Genomic DNA, 14,628 nt, shown 5'->3' with positions numbered 1-14,628 from the left:
GCCGCTACTCACTGGATCCACTCGCATGCTAAATTGCAAGCAGTGCACAAATTTAGTGTACCAAAAATTGGATATATGACCTATGATTCAATCCTCTGCAATAACTTTTCTTTAAAGTCGATTATGCAGATTAAATGATGGTCATAAATAAGTTTTTTCTGTAACACAGAGATACCACTTTATTTATCATACCTCATAATTATTTATTACAACACCAGGAATCCGGCTACCCAGCTATAATAGCCAAGTCTATATATAATGTTTAATATACTTTTTATAAATTCGCACTTATTGGTATAATTAGAACTCTCTATTATTAAACTTAAATCAATAAAATTTATGATCTTAACAGATATCTATACTAGATTTCTTTATGTCTGAAATTGAGTGCTCCCCAACAGGAGTCAACTGTTTTTCTGCTTCTTTTGTATTAATTTCAAAACAGAACATCTAATTTGCCTAGTAACAAAGGTTGTCACACTTAGCCAATCAACAAAAAATATGTCACCTTTTCGTCTACTCTAATGCTGATTGTACTGATCTTGTTGAATGCTTAGGCAGACCCACATGGTGAAGCAGATACACCTGTTAAGAGCCATATCACGGGTGCCTGACAAATTGTTCAGTACTCACTTCTTTTGCTAAAATCATGTGATTTGGATCTGTTTTTGTTCCTTCAGTATTATTAACTTCAATAACATCAATTTACAGTCATTTCCAGTCAATTTTGAGCAACTCACAGCTCATAATATTGTTTTCACCAATATAGGACAAAGGCAGCAGCAAACTAGCTGGTTACTAAGCAATAGAGCAGTGGCACAAACACACAACAGTTTACAGCTCATCTATGAAACATTGCCACACAGCAGTAGCAGAAATGAAAGTGGTCAATATGGAATTGTCCTTGTGTCCCCCCACCCATTCTTATGTTGAATATTAATTAATATGCATAGTTTAACATACCAAGCACTTCAGGGACAGGGATTGCCACAAAACAAGCTGCAAATGGGCTTAAGGCAGCTACAGTGTTGTGTTGTTACTACAATTGAAAGTTGTCATTATCTTCCTCATCATCATCATCATCAGTGTTAACATCATCATCGTCATGCAGTATCAACTCATCGCCGTTGGAATCCACCATTACAGAAGTCTCTGTGTTTTGATGTATAGTAATTGGTGGGAAAGGTCCTCATGGAAATTGTAGTTCATGTATATGAACGTCAGCTTTTCCACATTTTGAGGAAGTAGCCTCCTATGCTGACCACTCACAAGTTTCCCGACTGTGCTGAAAATACTTTCTCAGTATACACTAGAGGGTGGCAGCTTAAGTACACAATAGCAAGTTTGTACAATGGGCTCCAAATAGCCTTTTTTGCTCACTGTAGTCAAAGGGACTTTCTGACATGCTAATTATTTCCATTGTCATTAATCCTCCACCATGGATGTTTACCATATCAGATTAAGTCCCGGTAGAGGTGTCACTAATGTTGGGCAATTCTTTAAAACCTGATTAGATGTCAAAATGTTGTGTCACTGTGGTGCACTGAGTGTATGCATCCTCATCACCAGTGGGTCTCTGGGAAAATGTTAGTTTTTCATGGCAGCAGCCACATCACTAGTACTTGGTTGTTGCTCCTGTTCTTCTATCTACTGCGCATGATCCATATCGACTCACAGTAGAAAACACACACAAGTTATACCAAAAAACCCCAATTTTTTTCTGTTCTTACATAAATGACAACTTCACTTTGCAACTCACACAGTGCTTATTAACGCAGTTGCACAGCACCTACTGAGCATTATCAAACACACCCAAGTTTAAAGGGGGGTACTCACGGAGAGATCCATGCTTAAAATCTAAGCAATCTGACTAGATTGCTTAGATTTTAAGCACAGATCACTCGTGTGTAGCCCCCTCAGCGATAGCGATGTGCGGCCCCGCACATCGCTATCGCCGCTGCTAGATTGAGCCTGCATGCAGGCCAATCTAGCAGGTTACTCATTTCACCCGCTGGGTGAAATGAGTGGCCGCCATCCTCCCCCCGCATTGCTCAGCAAACATCGCGCTGTGCTGAGCGGCGGGAGAGATGTATGCTGAGCGGTTCGCTCAGCAGACATCTCTCCCGTGTTTACCGCCCTTTAAAAAAAAGTCTTCTTTTCTTCACAAATAACAACTTCAAAACATGACTCATATAGTGCTTATATTATTAACTCAGTGGCATGGCCTGGCACTGATCACATGCAAAAACACAACAACTTTTTAAGTTTTTTAACAAATGACAACAACTTCACCAAAAACTTTTGCGGGCACCAGTGTGCTTTACTAGAGGGTTACTGCTGCACTATATTACTATTAGGAATTCAGGGCTGCACTGTGGGCAGTTATAAGACCAGTGTGCACCAGGAAAGTGGTAATGCTGCCCTGTATTAGGAGCTCTGGGCTGCAATGTAGGCACTGCAGTGACAAAAGACACCAATGTGCAACAAGGGTTAATGCTGCCCCTGTATTAGGAGCTCTGATCTGCATTGCTGACTTAAAACAACAATGTAACTGACTGTGCACGAATGTTATGGTTGAAAAAAATAATGACATTAAAATAAAACTAAATAATGGTGCCTTTAGGAGCTCTGGTCTTGTGCAGTATGTGCAGTGACCCAGTAAGGAGGATAAATATTGATATGAATGCCCTGGTAGTCTAGTGGCTGTTGTCTCTGTACAGTGTATGCTGTGAAATGGCACCCAAATCACTGCTGGAGTGACTTATATCAAATTCAATCCTAATTCCCTCAGAAACTAAAAGTTTAGGTGGGCTCGGTTTCCTGCACAGCCCTAACTAAAAAGCATGTGAATGGAAGTAAAACACTGCAATTTATATTTGTTTGTAAAGATGAACACTTACAGTAGATACAAAAAGGAAATTACCTGTTGAGGCATACCAGAACTATACTGGAATGTGTCCAGTTTGAGTTTTTGCCTTATTACTTTTTCTGTCATGCTGCAACAGGGGAAATAAGGTTGTCTTGACATTTCTAAAAGAGCACCTTGAGTACAGGACACCAATACTGCGCCCTGTGTTCTACATGATTTTCAAAATACTTTCTCTCAGGTATGTTCAGCATTATAAGATTCCACAATCACAATATGCCTATATTTCTTTGCAATATAAATAAAATTGGTACATTTGATTCTTCTTTGCTTTACAAAATGTTCAGATTTTGTCTTATTGTTTGTTATTTTTATTTCAAATAATCAAAGATACAGTAATGAGATTAAATGTTCATTTGTACTTGTTTGATAGGCCTATGAACTAGCTGCTATAACTTTAAGTCAAGTTCAGAGAGTGGTGGTTTGTGTTCACTTATTGTGGGTGTGATACATTGTACAGGCGGTAGGGATACTGGTGGTCACACGACCTAAAACGGCATCCTAACAATGAGAATGTTGTCAGGGTATGGGGTCATTATTTTTCAAGGTAGGGCCTTGTCCTAACACTAACCCTCCTGCGGTGGCAGCTAGGGCTAACATTCTGGGGGGGGGGGTGGCTAGGGCTAAGTCTCCGGTGGTGGCGGCGAGGATTACGACTCGGGGGTGGCGGCTATGGCTAACCCACCTCTAGGGCCTATCCTTAAACCTTCCCCCCTGGGCCCTAACCTTAACAGTGACCCTGATACTTACCTTCAGGATGTCGGCAATTGGTGTTCTGGATACAGGATTCAGAGTGTTGTCATATGACTGCCGGCATTCCGACTGCCGGGATGCTAACTGCATTCCCTTGTTGTAATGTCTCTAATAAATGCCAAAATATCCTTCTGCTTGACCCTAGGATTGAATGTCAAGAATATTATTTGATCTGACCACCCATGAATGGGTACAAAATCAGATGAAATCCTATGGCCAAGCTGCTAGCTCCATTTCAGCTATATTCTTCTGATTGCATTTCCCATTATTTCCCATTACGCTTGATAACAAGAAGATCATTATTGGAGATTTCATAACTTTAGGCTCATAAAAACAGCAATATTGAGACAATGGTCTGATATCAAAAGCAATATAACAGTGTATGGGCTCCTTATACATGTAGCAGCAATATGTAACAAAGGACATTAATATAAAATCACATGAATTCATATCTACTTGTGTTCTACAAGATTCTGAAGAAACGTTCTCATCTATTTTATTGATCATAGAATACTTATACCACTTACAACTCTTTAACTTGCATACATGAACCATCGGTAGAACTAACAGTTTGCAGAAGGTGATTTAGCTACATAGGCTGAGATGAGGATTGCCCTGTAATTTTGGTGCATCTACTTCTTAGGGTCATTTATAAATGTGTGGATGGATACCAACAGAATCACAGTAAAATCCCTATTGGACTTTCCATTTTGGAACAGGAAGCCCAAATGAGAATTATCTGTGCATGTACCATTCTCCATGCATGCTCAGTTAAGTAGAGTTGGGACATATAGAGTATTGACAAGCATCGCCAATATCCCCCCCATATTTCTCTCCATTCTTCAGCAGAGATGGGGCTGGTGCTAGCTTTCTACCAGTACAAATTCTGTGCAGTATGTTCAGAGAGCTTTGCCTACAGTAGTTGGTAAGTTTGGTTCCAGGCTTCTACAGATAAGTGGGAGTGGGTATATTAATGAAATATGGGATATGCTATTAATGTAATGTACAGTAGATAGGGTTCTGTTGCAATATAGAGTGGATATAATGTGGTAGTGCTATTTAAGTTATATACTTTAGTTGGAGTATAAATGCAATATTGAAACTGATGGTGACTAGTAAAGGAAAGTAAGGCAAATTCATGTAAGATAGAGGTTTGTAGAGACAGATAGTGTAATGTGGGAGCATTCCTTGAACGTAGCAGGGTCAGTAATGTAATGTACCTTCTAGTGGGTCTTTTATGTAAACTATGAGAGGATGGAGGTTTATATATGTAAGTTGAGGACTATTCAGGTAATTTGGAGATATTTATTTAATATGTGGTCTCTCTTTGTGTCATGTGGGGACTATTATTGTAATGGGAGTTTGATAAGGCTATTAATGTATTGTGGGGTTAATAATGTAAATGTTAATTTTAGTATTAAATGGGAAGACTGATAAGTTAATAATCAGCCAATTTGGTGAAAGTCAGGAGACTGACAGCGGGATCCCAATGAACAAAATACCGACATGTCCTGGAAAGCATTTTCTCCCTGCCAGGAGCCTAAGCATTTCTCAATTTAAAAATTGCCCCTTTACTCATAAGTACGTAATTTAAGCATAATTGATTTATTATAACTGCTACTATTTTATTTAATTAAGTTATTCAAATTTGTTCCAACAGCAGCTAATGGTTCTGGTATACAGCAAAAAAAAATTTACTTCTACTTCTTCTTAAATGTACATTATTGGTGACACCATTTACTAAATGAATTTAATGTCTGTACAGTATACTATATATGTATGCAAAAATAAAATGATTTAGTGTAGTGCAATTCATTGACGGACACAATTATTTGATGTAAATTACACTTGAACTCCATTGTGTACCAAAAGGCCCTTGTTATCATTTATTTAAGCACAATTACACATGTTGTGTAATCAGTACTGCATCTCAATTGCACAGCATTGTTTAAATATGTATGTATTTAATAAATTAATAATTATACAAAATGTATCTTGTGGTACAGTATTTAACTGTTGTATGAATTTACATGCTATATAATAGTAACTTTCTCACGTCAGCAGCTCCTGTCCAAAGTGATGGGTGATATCAGCGGTGCAAGTATGCAGGTACGCTCGGGTATGGAGTACCCTTGAGAATTTTGCAGCGGGTATGCAGTACCACCTGCCACACACTTTACCATTACCACAATTATAATGTGCCACAAAGCAACAAGACCATGGTGCTTGGCAGCATGACAGCTCCTCCCACTTTGTCAGGGTTACTGGGAGTGCGAAAGTGGCTGTATTTTCCTTTTATAATGGAGGCATTACTATATATTGTTATTAAATTGGGTGCATTACTATATATTTCTATTATACTGGACTCTGGAGGTATCACTATATATTTGTATTATACTGGAGGCATTACTATATATTTTTAGCCTTGCCTCCAGATTCCCTACAAAAAGGGGCTATCGTGTGGCCACACCGCTAGTGTCAGTACCACTAAGAAAATATTTCTACTTGCACCACTGGGTGATATTCAATTGTTTGTGTTGCTGGGTGCAAGTGCTATGGGCACCATTTACTTATTGCACATGTCACGCCCAAATGCACCAAGAGTCAGCCAGGTAAAGCAGCTAAACCCATGAAAACTTCTGGGCGCATTGCCCAAATGACAAATTGGGTGCCCAAAAGCCAGACTTTGGGTGAATTACTGCTCACCACCTCAGGAGAATACGAGCAAAAAAAATGATCAGCAGCGGGAGTAGGGACCAGCGGCACAAACAATTGATTAACTTCTGGTCACTGTTGAACTGTTGGTGGGAGTTGCGGCATTGCAAAACAATTGAATACCCCCTCATTTGCTTTGTACAAAGTTGATCTTTAAAATCATTATATACTTAAAACATAGGATAGGGGTTTTATTTGCCTTGGTGCACATTTCTAAATCTTCAGAAAATGTTCACTTTCTGTATCCACTTGTTAATAGTATGCAAACAATGAATTCAAGATATTATTACATTTGAGGGCTTTGTTTTACAGCATTTCTTCTTGGTAGATAAAAATGTTAATATGATAATTAATAGTTAATCTAATGTTAGAAAATGGAATGCTGGCAGTGTTCATTTTGACAAGGATTTTCAATTTAATTTTGGTTTTAGTCACTCCTTGAAATTGTACTTGGTTTATAGTCACATTTCATCTTTTTCTTTTGCTTTGTTTTAGTCAATATTTAGTCAGTGGGTCTCAATGTTCATTTTAGTCTAATTCTTGTTAATGTTTTAGTTATAACTTTTGCAAATAGTTTAATGATGCTGAAGAACATTTCTCTAAAATTCTCTTGAGAAGTTTGCTTAACTTTAACTATGTGTTTAGTATTCTAGGCTCAGTAGGCTGAGAATGTGTTACACACTGAGGGCGGTATCCAATAAGAGGCAATCTGTTTTCAGAGATTCAAAACAGCTGCATATCGCGATTTTTGACCCATGATCATTGTTGCAGTATCCAAATAAAGGCCATTTTGATCAGCCAAAACAGACCCAAGATCATGCGGTAACGCATGGGATCTGGAATAAGCTCCCGATCCCATGAGTTATCATGGCTCCGACAGGCCACTTATCACTGATTATGCTGCTTAATCCCCTAAAAGTGCAAGCATCAGGGCTAATAGGATAGCCCCTGGCAATCCTATTAGCAGTGGTAAAGTACCACTGCTAATAGGATACAGCCCTGAGACTGTCTTACTGTAGTAGTCCCATATATCATTAGTAATCTAGGCTCAGTAGGCTGAGAGTGTGTTACATTCTGTGTCTGATTAACTGCAGTACTACCATATAGCATATACAAATGAATGCCTTAAGTTTGTTAGAAAAAACAAGTATAATACACAATCCTATTTCCTTCATAGCACATCATATTTATTTTCTGCAAATATTTAAAACACATAATTGTTCTTTAAAAAAAATTAAACTCTATTTTTAGTGTTAATTTTGACAAGGATTTTAAATTTACTTTTAGTCTTAGTTGCTTTTTTTCTTGGTTTAAGTTAAGTTTTTATTAGTGGATCTCAATTTTTCTTTTAGTCCAATTTTAGTCATGAAATAAACTGTAGTTGAATACATTTAGTCAAAATTTTCTTGAAAAAACTAACACTGGATGTTGGAAGATTGTTGTAGCCTACTATAGTAACTCAAGATGCATACATGAGAAAAAGAAACATATGCAGAGAGTCTAAATGAAAAAGATAATAACCATGGCTAGCAATTATGTTCATAGGCAGGAAAAATGTCGTCATATACAGATTGCTACAATTTTGATATTCCATCTTATCAGGAAATGGTTTTACCTAATTAGAGAAAAATCACAGGATTTAAGGGTTCAAAGAGACCACCAATCCTGATCAACAACTGATTAAAACATCAGTTGATTTACTAGTGCCATGTGTGACCCATTTGTTTTGGCCAAGTACTGCATGGAGAGATTTTTTCCATATTTGAAAAAACTAAAAGACAGTACTGTAGTATATCAGGTTGCTTATAACTTATTTCAAATAACAGGAGCACATTTAGCAGAGAAGCAGACTTATTGTTTATACTGTACTCATCATAAGTGGCAAAAAGTGTTAAAGCAAAATCATCCAATACAGAATCAACAACATAATTTTGAGTCTTAGAGTTTCCAACTTTAAAGTGTAAGATCTCAAGATTTCCCAGAATTCTTAGGAGAGTAATATCCACATAAGAATTTATCCTGGTGACATTTCTAACCAAGTGTATTATGTAGGTTTATCAGTGGGAGATATATAGTTAGTGATGAAGTAGCAGTAAAAAAAATATTACCAAAACAATTGGGGACAAAGGAACAATACTGCTCCACATGTAAAACCGACAACAGTCTCAGAGAATTTTAGCAATGTAAAAGTTATCAAATAAATTTATATCAACAGACCCCAAAATATAGGGCATCTGCTGGCCCCCGAGGATACAGGGACGGTAAATTCCTGAAACAAATAGGTCTACCAGAAAAAAGTATAGGGGGTACAAGCGACCAATGATGTCTATAATAAAGTTATATACCCAGTGTAAAAATATAAAATGCAATTTATTAACAAATTCTAAAATGTCACATTGATATACAAATTCTCTTTAAAAAAATGGGATAAAAAGCACATACACAAGAATAATAAATAAATAAATATATATGTAAAGTGCAGGATGTTTAAAAAGAGGTAAGTATCTTATCTGGATTAGAGGTCAGTACAGGTTTCCCAACGTGTTTCGTCTCACAGACTTCATCAAGGGGTAAGGGCAGAGTGGGACTGGACATCTATTTATACTAGTACAGATCAACACTTAATTATGAGATCATATCATGCCTAGAGTTTGATCCAATTGTTACTGGAGTTAGTATTATGATTAAAATAACCAATATCTAAAATAGACAGTAATATTATTATCTGTATTAAAAAAGAGTGTTCCAAATACTTATAAAATACAAGAAATCGTCTTAGAATGAACAGGAGTGGTATTTCTCCCACAATTCTGGAGTACTTGCGCCCTCTGTGCGCATGCTCGGTATTTCCGCCTCACTTCTGGGGACCTGCAGCGCATGCACCCGCTATCATCTCCAGAGGTGTACGTTCATAGAGCCCAGACATCTGTGGCACTGTGCCATTCATTGCGGTGGCCATTTTATTAAAGTAATTTATGTTGAATTCAATCAGGTGGCCATTTTGGTGGAGACCAGGGTGCAGGACAGTCTTCATTTTTTATCATCCGGTTTCCATGGAAATGAAAAGATAAAAAATTGTAAATAATAGAAGGACATGTAATTCTTAATAGCATAATTCACAGTCTGAAGCAGGGAAAGGGATTATTAATGATTAAGACATAGCAATTATATATAATAGAGCATTAAATATATCTATAAGTGAATATACAGTGCTGTGCTGAAATGAAGTGAGTATGCTATAGATGTAATTAAACATATAATTATTATAGGGTGCTGAAAATGTAATTAAAATTCTACTTATTAGTGGTTACTAATACTAAAATAAATAAGTATATTAGACTGTACAGCTATTTGGTTAGTATAGCTGATTGGTGGTTACTAATACTAAAATAAATAAGTATATTAAACAGTGCAATTACTTAATTACTGATTTTTGTGAGTGTATTAAGTGACTCTATTGACACAGTTGTAGAGGCACTTGGTATTTTCATTCTGGATTACAGTACCTGATCTTCCCAGGTGGTCTCCCTTTCTGGTACTGATCAGGCCCAACACTGCTTTGCTTCCAAGGTCGGATGAGATTGGGAATTTCCAGTGTGGTTTGACTGTAGTAATTTAATACCGTACATGTGTCAAATATAGTGAATTTACAGTGCAGAGTGAATTAGGAATAAAGTAAATGATTATGTCATATATATAGTGGTGGAGGGGGTGGGCTTGGAATGCAGGGAAATGGCGAGGGAAGAGGGGGGTGAGGAGAGGGGGAACAAAATGTTTGGATAAGTGTGAAATCCTTCGGCAGATACGTTTTTCACTTAAAAGGGGTGATTTCATAGTTCTCATTGAACCCCTTAGGATGTAGCATCTGTAATCGAAAAATCCTGAACATTATACAGCGTGAAAGTTTGTTGGCTAGGTCGCCTCCTCTCTCTCCCAGTTTTACCAGTTCAATAGCTTTAAAAGTCAGTGCATAAGGATTGGAATTGTGTACTACATTGAAATGTTTAGACACTGCATGATTTTGCACCTTAATCTTAATATTACGAATGTGTTCCTGTATCTTAAGTGGTCTCTTGGTTTTCTCAACGTATTGTTTTCAGCAGTCACATTCCAATATATAAATAACAGATTGGGTGTTGAAGTTTATAAAATATTTTATTTTGTACTCCTTCTTTTTCTCTGCATCCATGAAAGTTCTCCTGACAGGGTGTAGATACCTACAAATATTGCATAGGCCGCATTTGTATGATCCTGTGCATTTTGGCAGCAGTTGACAGGTTCAGTAGTTAGCATACTCGGGGCAAGAATATCTTTCAGGTTTCGCAATTTCTAAAAACGATCTCAGGGCATGGCGGTAGTATTTCCTTAAGGATTGGGTCCATTAATAGTATTCCCCAGCGGATCCTGAGAGAATTTCTAATGGATTTCTCATGTAGACTATATGTAAGGATCAATGCTGTAGAATATTTTTTATTCTCTCTAGTCTTATATTCCAGCAATTCAGATCTCTCCAGGCCTCTGGCTTTGGTTACGGCTTCTTCTAAGATAGAGTCTGGATATTCTTTTTCTTTAAACCTGTTCTTGTACATCTCGAGTTGGACTTCACAATCTTTTAGGTTACTGCAGTTCCTTTTGATCCTCTTGAATTGGGAGAAGGGGATATTATTTTTCCATCTATTCAAATGGTTATTTTTATAATGAAGATAACTACTTGTGTCCACTTGTTTCACAAAATTCTTGGTTGTGATTCTTCCATCACCTCCCGTCAGAACTAGATCCAGAAATTCAATCAGCTGCCTGTTAGTATTAGATGTGAAAACTAGATTTATCTCATTATTGCCCAGGTATTCTAAAAACTGGTTAAATACACTCAGCTGTTACATCCCAAATTATTAAAATGTCATCTATATAGCATCAATAAAGAACAATGTGGCTGTTAAAATCATGGCGGTCATATAAAAAAGTCTACTCCCAACAGCCCATAAACAGGTTTGCGAAACTGGGTGCAAAAATTGTGCCCGTTGCTGTACCACAGTGTTGTAAGTAAAATTGGTCTAGAAATTTTAAATAATTGTGCCGAAGAATAAAATACAAAATCCATATTGGTGGCCGTTAATGATGTGTCTTTGTCCAAAAGTTACCTGCATGCTGTGACACCTTTTTTCATGTTCAATACATGTATATAAAGATTGTCCATCTATCGTTGCCCACATGTATGTATCTTTCCATTCCAGGTCTTTCAATAAGTTTAGTACTGAAGTGGTATCTTTTAGATAGGATGGTAGTTCTTTCACATAAACTTTCAAGAAAACATCAGCATATTCCGATAAATTCGAGGTGAGTGAATCAATACACGCCATAATGGGTCTTCCGGGCATGTTTGACAGACTTTTGTGGATTTTGGGCAAGAAATAAAAAATGGGGGTAGTGGGGTCTGATTTCATTAAATACTGGAATTCTCCCTTGGTAATAATGTCAGTACGTAGACCGTGCAATAAAAGTGTTCTCAATTCCTCAACAATAGAGTCTTTTGGGTCATCTAATAGTTTAATGCAGAGGTTCTCAAACTTGGTCCTCAGGACCCCACACAGTGCATGTTTTGCAGGTAACCCAGCAGGTGCACAGGTGTATTAATTTCTCACTGACACATTTTAAAAGGTCCACAGGTGGAGCAAATTATTTCACTTGTGATTCTGTGAGGAGACCTGCAAAACATGCACCGTGTGGGGTCCTGAGGACCGAGTTTGAGAACCTGTGGTTTAATGTATGAAGCATCATCTCCTATCAGTCTTAAAGCTTTATTAGTATACATGTCACAGTCCATAATTACCAGCCGCCCTTTATCAGCTTGTTTTAGAACAATACCCTTGTTCTTCTGTATTTTTTTAAAGCCTCACTTTCTCGGTTGGTGATATTTTTCTCCTTAACCTTCTCCTGGTTGGTTTCACAGAGATCCTTTTTGACCAATTCATAAAAGATACTGATATTACTTCCCTTAGATTCTAGTGGATAGTACTTGGAAGTCGGTTTGAGGCCAAATTTAGAATGGTTTTCATAATTGCTAATGATGGCATCCTCCTTTTTTAGAAAATGTTGTTTGAGTGATAGCTTCCTTACAAATGTATTCAAGTCAATGAATGTCTCAAATTTGTTGAGGCCCCCCGTGGGTGCGAATGTAAGGCCCTTATTCAGTAAGTATATTTCTGGTTTCGTCAGAGTGTGTTGTTATAAATTGAAAATTTCTTTCTCTTTTGGGTCAGTCACTGCAGTGTTCTTTTTTTATTCTCTCTCCCTCCTGCCGCCCCATTTTCCTTTTCCTCTGTTTACCATCTTTTGAGTGGAGATGCAAGTCGGATATCTCCTTTCAGAAAGTTCCTTGTTGTATCTTTTGGTCTTGTGCCTGTTCTTTGGGATAAATAAACCTGGTCATTGTTTGACCTCAGTCTTTGTAATGCTGTAAATCTGTTAGATGTCCTTATACTTGAAGATGGAGTAACCTTGTCTTTATTCAGTATGGGTTTTCCTTTCATGAGTACGGTTCTCCAATACTGTCTGTCTGTTCTATTGTTGTATTGTCCTGTTGTTCCAAATATACTCCAGTTGTTTACTTTTCCTTGCTCGTAGTCATTCTTGTCCCTAAGAAATTTATTTTCTTTGCCTTTAGTGACCTCTTCTTCAATATGTTCCAGTTTTTTATTCAGAACCTTCTCATTAATTTTATAGTCCTCCTTATCTTTGAATGGTTCAAGTTCTGCTTCTTTACTTTTAATGTTGTTCTCCAACTCTGAGAGAGATTTATTTTTTTCGTCAATAATAAGTTTCATCAGGTTTATAGAACAATTGTGCAGTATTCTATCCCATTTCTCCAAAAAGATTGCATCAAGGTTACCAAAAGTGGGTTGCTTTAGTATTCTCAGGCCCCTGGGTAATCTATCAACTGAGATGTAGTGCTCAAGTCCCTTAATGTCCCACCATGTCTTTACTTCTTTAGTGTGGAGTCTCTCTATTCCCCAAAACAATTCATCCAAGTCGCATGGTGGGAAGGTTCACCAATATGCTTATGTTCATTAAATATTTTTTGGTACCAGTCATTTCTTTGTGTCTTTTCACCAGGCAGCAATAAAAAAAATATTACCAAAACAATTGGGGACAAAGTAATAATACTGCACCACATGTGAAACCAACAACAGTCTCAGAGAATTTTAACAATGTAAAAGTTATCAAATTAATTTATATCAACACTCCCCAAAATATAGGGTGTCTGCTGGCCCCCAAGGATACAGGGATGGTAAATCCCTGAAACAAATGGGTCTACCAAAAAAGGATGGGGGGGGGGTACAAGCGACCAATGGTGTCTATAATAAAGTGATATACCCAGTGTAAAAATATAAAAAGAAATTTATTAACAATATTCTAAAATGTCACATTGATATACAAATTATTTAAAAATAAATGGGATAAAAAGCACATACACAAGAATAATAAATAAATAAATATATACGTAAAGTGCAGGATGTTTAAAAAGTGGTAAGTATCTTATCTGGATTAGAGGTCAGTACAGGTTTCCCAATGCGTTTCGTCACACAGACTTCATCAAGGGGTAAAGGCAGAGTGGGACTGGACATCTATTTATACTAGTACTGATCAACACTTAATTATGACATCATATCCTGTCCAATTGTTACTGGAGTTAGTATTACAATTAAAATAACCAATATCTACAATAGACAGTAATATTAATATCTGGATTAAAAACGAGTGTTCCAAATACTTATAAAATACAAGAAATCGTCTTAGAATGAACAGGAGTGGTATTTTCGCCACACTTCCGGTGTACTCGCACTCTCTGTGCGCATGCTTGGTACTTCCGCCTCACTTCTGGGGCCCTGCAGCGCATGCACCCGCTGTCATCTCCGGAGGTGGACGTTCATAGAGCCCAGACATCGGTGGAGCTGTGTCATACATTGCGGTGGCCATTTTCTTAAAGTCATTTATGTTGAATTCAGTACGGCGGCCATTTTGGTGGAAACCAGGGTGCAGGTCAGTCTTCATTTTTTATCATCAGGTTTTCATGAAATGAACAGATAAAAAATTGTAAATAATAGAAGGACATGTAATTCTTAATAGCTAGAGTGCATAATTCATAGTCTGAAGCAGAAAAAAGGATTATTAATGATTAAGATATAGCAATTATGGATACCTAGGCCCTTCATCGCGCCCTACGGGCGCTCTTC

At 37.3% G+C, this 14,628-nt stretch overlaps 1 pseudogene; it reads right to left on the bottom strand.

Annotated features, from left to right (window-relative positions):
- Positions 1-9,888: 9,888 nt before the first annotated feature.
- Positions 9,889-10,007, bottom strand: LOC134939153 (5S ribosomal RNA; annotated as a pseudogene).
- Between the last annotated feature and the right edge of the window lie 4,621 nt (positions 10,008-14,628).

Source organism: Pseudophryne corroboree, chromosome 6 (assembly GCF_028390025.1).
Source record: "Pseudophryne corroboree isolate aPseCor3 chromosome 6, aPseCor3.hap2, whole genome shotgun sequence".
Classification (NCBI taxonomy): Eukaryota; Metazoa; Chordata; class Amphibia; order Anura; family Myobatrachidae; genus Pseudophryne; species Pseudophryne corroboree.
This window is presented reverse-complemented; position numbering and strand designations above follow the sequence as displayed.